Raw genomic sequence first — 10,085 nt, 5'->3', positions numbered from 1 at the left:
GGAAGATATACTAGATATTAATTAAATTATAAATATATCAATTCATGTGAATATGACTGAAAAATTTCATTTTTTTTCTGAAAAGGTGGTGTCTATTTACTTGTGAACACGCTGTGTATATTTAACCTGTAATTCCTTATCTATTTCGAATCCCATCACGAACAGGCTCGCCCTTTCAGCCGTGGGGACGTTATGATGTATGGTCAATCGCACTATTCTTTGCTAAAAGAGTAGTTCAAGAGTTGGCGGTGGATATTTTTAACTAGCTGCCTTACCTCTAGTATATCAATGCTAAATTAGAGAAGGCTAGGGCAGACAGCCCTCGTGTAACTTTGCGCGAAATCAAAACAAACCAACCAAATCGTATTTATTGTGGTTGTTACCTGTACTATGTTATTTGTTGGCACTTTATCTATACTTTTTTTTTCTTATTTGTACTTCCTTATTATCGTTTTTTTTTCTGTCTGTACTGCCTTACATATTGTAGTTATCTTTACTACCTTGTTTATTGAATGTTTTATCTGCACTACTTTATATATTGTGGGTTTTATATGTACTACCTTAGTTATTATAGGTTTTATCTGAACTACATTCATCTATCGCCAGAGATGTCTGTCCACTGATAGAACCTCAGTCAGGTCAACAAGAAAATTGAACTACATATATATTATGCAAAAAAAAAAGAAAGAAAGAAATAACGTAAAAAGGTTAAAGAAAAATGACGTATTGTTTGAATTCATTAAGACTGTTCAATAAAAAATTAAAATTGTCTGAAGTCTTTGGTTTATTGCTTTAGTGCAAAATTAGAAAATAGGCTATCTGCGCTCAGTCTGCCACAGGAAATCGAACCCTGGATTGTAATGGAAGTAACTGTTTAATAAAATTTATTCTCTACCTTTTGTAAAGCATTGTTCTGTCTACGCATTCCTGATAAAAAAAAACACTTTTGGAAAGTATTCGAGCTTCTGGGTCGTGTTTTGATTTTCATAATAATTTTGTATAGATTTATGGCGAGACTAAACGCGGCCCAGTGATTTGCATAGTGAACTGTGGATCCAAGATTCCGTGGTTCGCTTCCCGTTACTGCCGTGGTTGCGTTATAAGAGTGACGCTCAAATCCCCCTATTCGATAACAGTAGCCCACGACTTAATAGGTGAGTAGTGTTGACTATTTGCCCTTCCTTTAGTCTGTCACTTGAAAATTATGGACGGCTAGCGCAGATAGCTTTCGAGTAGCTTTGCGCGAAATTAATGAAGAATGATAGAAGTGTGTTTTTTACTGAATAATAGTTGGGGAACGTGTGTTTTTTACTGAATAATAGTTGGGAAACTATTGCTGAGAAATTGACTGTTTATCTTTCAAAATTCTTTGCCACTAGGTGTTTTTAACCAAGAATAAGGAAAAGTAAGTAAAAGAAATGTGTTATCTTAACCAGATCTTTATTTACAACTTCAGTTCTGTATATTAACTATGTTATTCAATACCAACGACTAATTAACTGAATCAGAAACAAGTGTCATGACCAAGCGTTAGGAGGACGGGAGGGGGGTTAAGTTACCTACTGGTCTTTCAAAAACAAAAACAAGCTAAGCCATTCTGACTTTTATAACCTCAAATTACATAGAGTCTAAACTAAATTCCAACTCTTAAACAGTTTCTTTGATAGGCATAGCAATATCGTCCTTGGTTAAAATACATATTCGAATTAATATTTTAGATATTGCACGGTTTTAAACTTTATGTTGTATCCATCTTTAAATGACACTCATTAGAGTTTCAACTGCCACACTGCTTAATGTAATTATCATTATTATTTATTTTTGAGTCCCTAGGACGCTTACAACCATTGGAGGCACCTTAGATGGTGATAAATTATGTCCATCTTAAGTTATGTTGATGACGTACTTTCATTCATTATGTTATAGTCTCCCAACATTTTTCTTGGGAGCGCTGCTGATAAAATGCTCAGTAATATTCGTAGAATTTCAAAGATGTATAGTAGCAGTACTTGCTGATGAATAATTTAGTTAAGCCTAGGTCTAATGAAGTTTCTTATTTAAAACCTTACTTTCAATGGCTAACGTTGAGAATTTCTTTGTTTTGAATTTTGCGCAAAGCTACACGAGAGCTGTCTGCGCTAACAGTCCCTGATTTAGCAGTGATAGACTAGAGGGAAGGCAAACTAGTCATCACCACCTTCCCCCAACTCTTGGGCTACTCTTTTACCAACAAATAGTGGGATTAACCGTCAAATTATAACGCTTTCACGGCTGAAAGGGCGAGCATGTTTGGTGTGACGAGTATTCGAACCCGCGACACTCAGATTGCGAATCGAGGGCCCTAACCACCTGACCATGCCGGGCGAAAATTTGAGAAAGCATACAAATTCGATATAACCTTTTAATTTACATGCAACTGATATAATCTTTTAAGTTACATGCAACTGCTCCCCTGTGGTTCAGTGGTAAGCTTGAGGGCTTATAATGCTAAAAGTCTGTGTTGAATACCTCCAGTGGGCCAGCAGAGACAGCAAGTTCTGTAGTTTTGAGTTTTAAAAACAGTAAAGATAACGTTTCATTGAGTTAATGACGGGTAATATCGTAGTTGGTTTATTGAAAATGTGCCAGTATTTAGTTTCGGTTTCATTCAAAATTTTAGCCTTTGAAGGGTTTTAATCTTCATTTCGGAAATCTTATTTCAACAAAACAATTTATGTTATTTGTAAATATGCTAGCGTGTTCTTCGTTACCTGAAGCCCACGTTTGTGTGTATGTGTTATATTTGCGAGGGTTATTTTTTAATTGTACATTTTTACAAATTGTATTGCATGTTTTGTCCTACAAAAAATGTGCGAAGCTAGTTGTCAGGATACTTCAAACACCATACGCTTATTGGCTGCCTCAAGGTGAGGGGAGGGGGTAGATTTGATGACATCATAATATCACTCACCAAAGACGATTGCGTTATAGTTCCATGAATTGGTACCAGAGAGCGTGTTGCTACAGGCTTGTCAAGTAACATCATAGTTCGACACCAGAGGGTGTGTTGCTATAGACTGACGCTGTTCCGAAGAGGATGGTGTTTCTATAGGCGGACAGTGCTACAATACTTCTGTACACGTAGGACTGCATACAAATTTCAACTTGTTGTAACTTATACTTATAATTTCCATTTATATATTTAAATGTATTACACGTGTTTCTATAGGCTGATAATGTTATTAAGGACAGTGTTACTATACTCCCCTAGTACTGCATATGGATTTCAACTTGTCTCAACTTATGTTTATAGTTATAATTTATATATTTAATTTTATTTCATGTGTTTTACAAAGGTGGGTGATGATTCTGCATAAAGATTTCAAGGAGATCGAAACTTTGTTACTTGTTTTTGTGTTTTGAAATAAACGTTTTTAATGCCCATACCAGCAGTCTCTACTATATATATATATATATATATATCTTTATTTCAAGTGACTTCCTCGTCATAATGAAGAGTACATTATGTTATGATTTTGTAGTTTTATCTTCAATTACAATTTATAATTTAAATAGGTTTAATTATACAGAAACAGATCCTGAAAATTATAGATGGCTATATTAATATTGATAACATTGAACTAAAAGTAAGTGAATTTTCTTATTTATCGATATATTATATGAATGCTAGAAATTTTAACAAATATGGATGTGAATTACAATATATAAATTATTATTTTACTTGTTTGGTATTTGTAGAAACTTGGCTTAAAGGTGATGATATAATATTCAATATTTATGGTTATTTTCCTTTTTTTTAAACAATACTTTTTTTAGTTAAAAAAAAAGATAGATACTTTCTAAAAACTCTTGATAAGATGCTACACAAAAGATAAGCTAAGAAAACCATATCAGCTAGGTTGAGGGAAAGATTAGTAAATTGGATTATAGGATTGTTAGATGAGACAAATGAAAAGCTTATTATATAATTATCAGTGGTTCAATGCTGGAGTCTTTATTTTTTGCATTAACAGGTACAATATTCTTACATGTTAGCAGTTAAATCCACTTCGATATTTCTAGTCTATTCACGAACGTACCAGTTCTTGAAATACTACAGATACTCCTATAACAGCTCGAAAATTATAGAACTCTCGAGTTTACCAAACGAACAATGTACACGATAAGAGAGTTCATACCCTTTCGTGTTAATACAATCTATTTCCAACATGGAGAGAAATGATACCGACAATAAGATGATTTAGCCGATGGTACATCTATATCATCAGTACCTATTAACCTTTTTTACAAGGAACATTTAGAAGCTAACACACTCTGAACAGCTACTCTAATCCTCAGATTTGGCTAAGATATTTCGACGATTAACTACTAATATGGGTACACACTTTAAACAAGATTCAATTATTCATGAATCACCTGAACAGACGTCATCCAGAGATACAATTCACAGTGGAAATTCCAAAAGATAATAAACTCCTAGTCTTAGATACGATGGGTATGCGAAGGCGTTTACATGAAACTCACAGATAAGGATAAAAACCTCTGTTATAAGTCAAATCATCCCAGTGTAAAGAAGGACATCATAGACTGCTTAGTTTAAACAGTTGTAATACCAAAGACGCCAAGGAAAAGGAAGAAAGCATATCATTACAACAGTTATTAACAATAGATACCCGAAATACCTGATAAAGAAGAATACGAAGAAGATAAAAACCAATAATAAGCAGGAAGAAAATTACAGACACACAGCTATATTCTATTATGCGAAAGGCCACTCTCATAGCATATAGAGGATACATAAACAGCATAAAGTCAGAACAACATTCGAAATCCCCAGTACAATGCGTTGTGACTGTGAACCGGAGAAATAAAACGACCAACAAACGTTATAATTCAGAAGTATAATAGACATACAAGACTGTAATGTCGATCCATCTCTTGTAGCTCATCATGATGGAGAAGACTATACACTAAATTGGAATAATTTTAAAATAATAGGAAATGACACACGGGAAAACGAAACATAAAATACCTTTTACATTCAGTGGCACAACGGTATGTCTGCAGATTTATCACGCTAGAAACCAGGTTTCGATACCCGTGGTGACCAGAGCACAGATAGCCCATTGTGTAGCTTTGTGGTTAACTACAAACAAACAAACATTCACCTAACTGTTAAGAAACAGCTAATTTAGAAAAGAAGTAATCAAACCTACACACCTCTCTTGAAAACTTTTAAAAAATTCAAATAAATTCTAACTGGGGAGACCCCAGAAGAGTGGGGTCGCCACCAGCCTCTCTACTAAGACCTATAATCGAATTCCAGTTACCAGATCACCACCACAGAAATAGTCCTTCTCAGCAACCCCTCGAAGATGGCAGCAGATTAGCAGCCGAAACGTTGAATAAAAACTAGTTAGTAATACGTATCTAGTAATTTTATAAAACGGTAACTAATTAGTAATTAGTAATTGATATCCGATCACCTCAACTTTGCCGCAAGTATTAATACTTATACTATTTGAAGTTTAATAAGGATATAAACAGAAGGAAAATGCTTATCTTAATGTAATGGCTATTAAGAAACTGATAGAAATACATATATAAATCGCTTGAATGTATTCTTATTGATTGATATTCATAATTATACTGATAATAAAGTAACACTCATTCTCATACCTGTGGTGGGGACAGCACAGATAGTCAGTCCATTGGGTAACATTGTGCCTAACAAGCAAAGAAATGAATTACAGTAAACGTAAATATTTTAGTGAGCGTGGCGCCATCTAGCAGTAATTATTGAATGAAGTAAAATTTTAATGAACATTCATTACCGTTTTAGAGATTTTTGGAAATTGTGATGTAGATTATTTAGTGCTTCATTCTGATAATACCACTTTGTGTATCGTATTGAATTATGTTCTTTAATTAACAGCCAAAAAGAAACGATATCTTCATATCAATGGTAATTAAAAACCATACAACAACACACATACAGAAAACAAAAAAATCCTGATTTTAACATGTTATGTAATTTTTCGAAATTTAAGCATAAGATGATAATGTTAATTATTTTTTACGCTAAGAATGTTTTATGTTTACATATGCGTAAATTCATTTGAATATTATATTCAAAATGAAATTTTATCAAAGTTTCAGTTTGATTAAAATTTATTATATGATAAAAGTATAAATGAACAAAAACATAGAAAATGATACATCCATTATTATTAAATGCGCCAAGTAATCAAAGGAATATATAATGCAGTTGTATAGACATAATATTTCATGTTTTGAAGGAGAAAAACCTTACGAAAGTGTTTGGGTTATCGAAAAATTATATATGACACATTTTAAGTAAATACAGTTTCACATTAGTGTAGTGTGTGAGCTAAAAACCCACAAAATAGTTAAATCAGTAATTATTCAAATAGTTCGGAACTGTAGAATGGAAAAGGTATTAAAATTATTGCAAAAAACCTATAATAGTATTGTACGCTATGTTACAGTAATTGTAAAAAGAAATACAAGTTTCATAGTAGAACACAAAAATTCCTTACGCCCCCGGGTGGGCTCGAACCACCAACCTTTCGGTTAACAGCCGAACGCGCTAGCCGATTGCGCCACGGAGGCTGTATATCGAGTGTGCAATTTTATTTTAGTAAAGTAAAATGCAAGCATACATAGATTAGCCAAGAAGCAATCACATGATTTCATTGACAAGTTTGCACACACTCCTCCAGCCAAAAAAAATTCTCCGAAGACTCAATCAACATAGACGCCAGTACCACAGTCTACCAAACCCAACACATCAAAATTCACCGGTAGGTGTTAAACATCAAACCAAGAATCCCGGACTCGAATCGTCAGGAAAGACAGATGAATTCAAACAGAAAAACAACTCATCAATGACTTCCATAGATGTCTTCGATCTACCTTGCAGTCCCAGTCGCCCTAATACCTTTTAAGTTCGACCCCATGAACTTGTACGGGTACACTTATTCTACTGCTTTAGAAAACTAGTATTCCAATGAATATGATGACTTAGCTTTCACAAGCCTTTCACCTTTTTGGCTTTTTTTTTAATGTTTCTAATAAACCTAGACTATTAATCACCATGTTTTTCTTCTTAAAGTGGGTTTTCTCCCAGTACTTCCGTTTCTCCGCAACAAAATTATTCTTTGATTGTCAGATCTTTAAATCTCAACCATGAAAGGTGCGTTCTGCGTAATTTCCTAAACATCACATCATAAATCAAAATTTTTTTTTGTCTTCAGATCGGATTATTTACCTAGTAAAATAATAAATTTTAAAATTTATAATACAAATGTAATTCCGAAGCTTTTTTTGCCACCTGGTTGCCCAGCGGCTGGATGAATTAGCTATATATTAGCTTTACAATTTCAGACTACAAATCAAAAACCAAGGAAATTTTTAATGCCAGACGGTTTTCTGTTTATTGATTTGATCAGTTGGGATTATGAATTTTCGAATAAACTTCTTTAAGCTCTAACTTGAAACTATTTTGTTCTGTTCAGTTGATTTTGCAATAGCGCCAATACTAACGAATTGAAAATGTAAAAAAATGACACAACTCACGAAGTCTGAAATTCTGTATTAAATGACAGTAGAAAAACAACAATGGACGAATGTATAAGAACTGCACCTAAAAACATCCTTCGAAGCAATCATAATAGCGATCTGCGATCATTGTGTTTGGATCATATCTTTTTTTTATACCTGATGGATGCAAACACAGATACCATAATTTTGCAACCACGAAACGTTAATGATTTTAAAAATTTGCCTTTGACATATAAAATTTATTGTTCTAATCGAAAGGAGGAATATATCAGCAATTACAGAACATTAAATACACAATGCTATATACATATAAATTTACAATCTCACAGCACAAGTGTTGTAGGGAAAACTCAGTTTCTAAACATTGGTTTGTTTTTACTCAATACGATGCTCCTCAAAATTTAACAGCCTCCGTGGCGCAATTGGTTAGCGCGTTCGGCTGTTAACCGAAAGGTTGGTGGTTCGAGCCCACCCGGGGGCGTTAGATTTTGCTCCCTTATTACAATAATAACGGGATTTTAATAGTCGCGATGAACGTGGTCCATTATGGTGCCTCGTGCTTATGAAGAAACAAATTAAAATCTTATAATTTTGTTTTTCATCAACAAGCAGGAAAAGCCAAACAAAACTAATATGTAGAGACTTTCTCCTTAATAAATTTTAACACACGCCTCAAACTTTATAAAAGTTAACTGATATTACCTACTGCGTATCTTATAAATTTAGAACATCATGTAAAACAATAACAATAGTAATATGAATACTGTAGGTATTTTTAGAACGAAATAGCCTAAGTGGCGACTGAAACAATTTTTAATTTTCAACTAATAATGTGCCTGAAACTTAGTCCATATTATTGTGCTACACGTCGTTACAGTTGTGGGGAATAATTTAGTGATTAAGACGAGATAGGAAGTTTATTCGTGACTAAAACACTTTATCCAAATATATATTTTTTATTATGAATAAGAAATTAATAATGAGCACTTGTTGTTGTTAAAGTATAAGTAGAAGGTTAATTGTAAAGCAACGAGGTAAGTAAAGTGGGTAATTTTCGATCATGAATCTCACGAAAGCAATAGAGTCATTTTCCCTTTCAAGTTTTCTCTTAAAGTATATAGCTGAAGACTCTTTTAACCTGACCAATGTTTGTTTCATAACATATATCAAATAGAACGTTTTAATCGCAATGATAGTTGATACATTTACAGAAAAAAATATGTATAGGATGCAGATATCTTTGGATGCAGTGGAGACAAAAACTCTTTGTATCGTCAATGAAATATTTCCGTAGTCGAAATTTATATTCAATCTTTTTGTTTACGATAAAAACAGAACAATATAATTCTTTTATAGTACATATGTTTTACGATTACTGGGTAATTAATCTCATAAACGTTTATTATCAAGATAAGCATTCTAAACTGATTCGCCTGCTTCCGTTTCTCCAAGGAATTTATGCTGAAAATATTGATAGGTTATTAGATCAATTTGACACACGAAGTAAGATAAACGGAATTCTAATAGAATATTTCAGTAGTTTTAGTAAACTTCACGCACACACGACAATAATATTTTGCTTCCATACCAACTATTTTAAAGGAGCATAGCACGAAAAGAATGGACGACTTTAAAGACCGTGTTTCGATTATTGTATCACAGTCAAACAAAGAGGGACGACAATGTTATTCAACCTACTGTAGGTAATTTCGAAGGCATTATCTGTCGTAAACAACGTTGGCAGAAAAATCATGATGCGTAAGTCTCGCCTCGTTCATGGTATTATTTTTCATAACTGTGGTTTAACGCAGCAGATATACGGAAAATAACATGATTTTATTTAGAATGGTCATTCGTGGAGCGTGGAACTGAAGCTTATAGAGAACGTTGTAAACACGAAAACTTTATTATTTTGTAAGTGTAATTCCATGCTCCAGAGAGAAGTTGGCGTGTCGAAATTTCGAAGCTATATCATATACGGATTTCCTATAGCACAACTTCAGTTGGTCTATCAATATGTGGCCGGTATTGGCAGTATCTCTAAGGTGTAACGATATTGAGATACTGTGTCGATGTTACATCTACTTTTTGGAACCTAAGCTTCCGCTATCACCAAGGAAGTTCTCTATATTTTTCCAACTCGTCACGAGCGACAAGAGCTGAGCAGTAATTCTGCTGATAAGAGTGGTGCACATTAAGCAGCTGACTAAATTAAAATATTCCAGATTCAGTCAAGTGTTGAGCAAAAAACTTGAAGCTAAGGCTACTTTCGAATGGATGTAATGTAATCAACAGGCTAAGAGAGAAATTTTGTCTGTTCCTTTTGCCATAAGGGCCACCGTCATGAAATAGTGATGATGTAAATGCTTACACTTATATATATATGTATGCTGTCGAATTTGTAAATAAATTGATTATATTTGTTAAGTCGATAGAATGGTTAATAATGTTTTTGTTGAATAATATTAGACCGAGCGAGCTGTCCAATGAAAGTAAAAATT

At 33.5% G+C, this 10,085-nt stretch overlaps 2 non-coding genes across 2 annotated transcripts; one reads left to right on the top strand and one right to left on the bottom strand.

Moving 5' to 3' along the window:
* Positions 1-6,559: 6,559 nt before the first annotated feature.
* Trnan-guu lies at positions 6,560-6,633 on the bottom strand. Its single transcript has one exon. It is a non-coding gene; the product is annotated as a tRNA-Asn (tRNA).
* A 1,358-nt stretch (positions 6,634-7,991) lies between these two features.
* On the top strand, positions 7,992-8,065 carry Trnan-guu. Its single transcript has one exon. It is a non-coding gene; the product is annotated as a tRNA-Asn (tRNA).
* Positions 8,066-10,085: the final 2,020 nt, after the last annotated feature.

This window comes from Limulus polyphemus, unplaced genomic scaffold (genome assembly GCF_000517525.1).
Source record: "Limulus polyphemus unplaced genomic scaffold, Limulus_polyphemus-2.1.2 Scaffold100, whole genome shotgun sequence".
NCBI classification, from domain to species: Eukaryota; Metazoa; Arthropoda; class Merostomata; order Xiphosura; family Limulidae; genus Limulus; species Limulus polyphemus.
The sequence above is the reverse complement of the archived record's forward strand: the minus strand, read 5'-3'. Positions and strand labels throughout refer to the sequence as shown.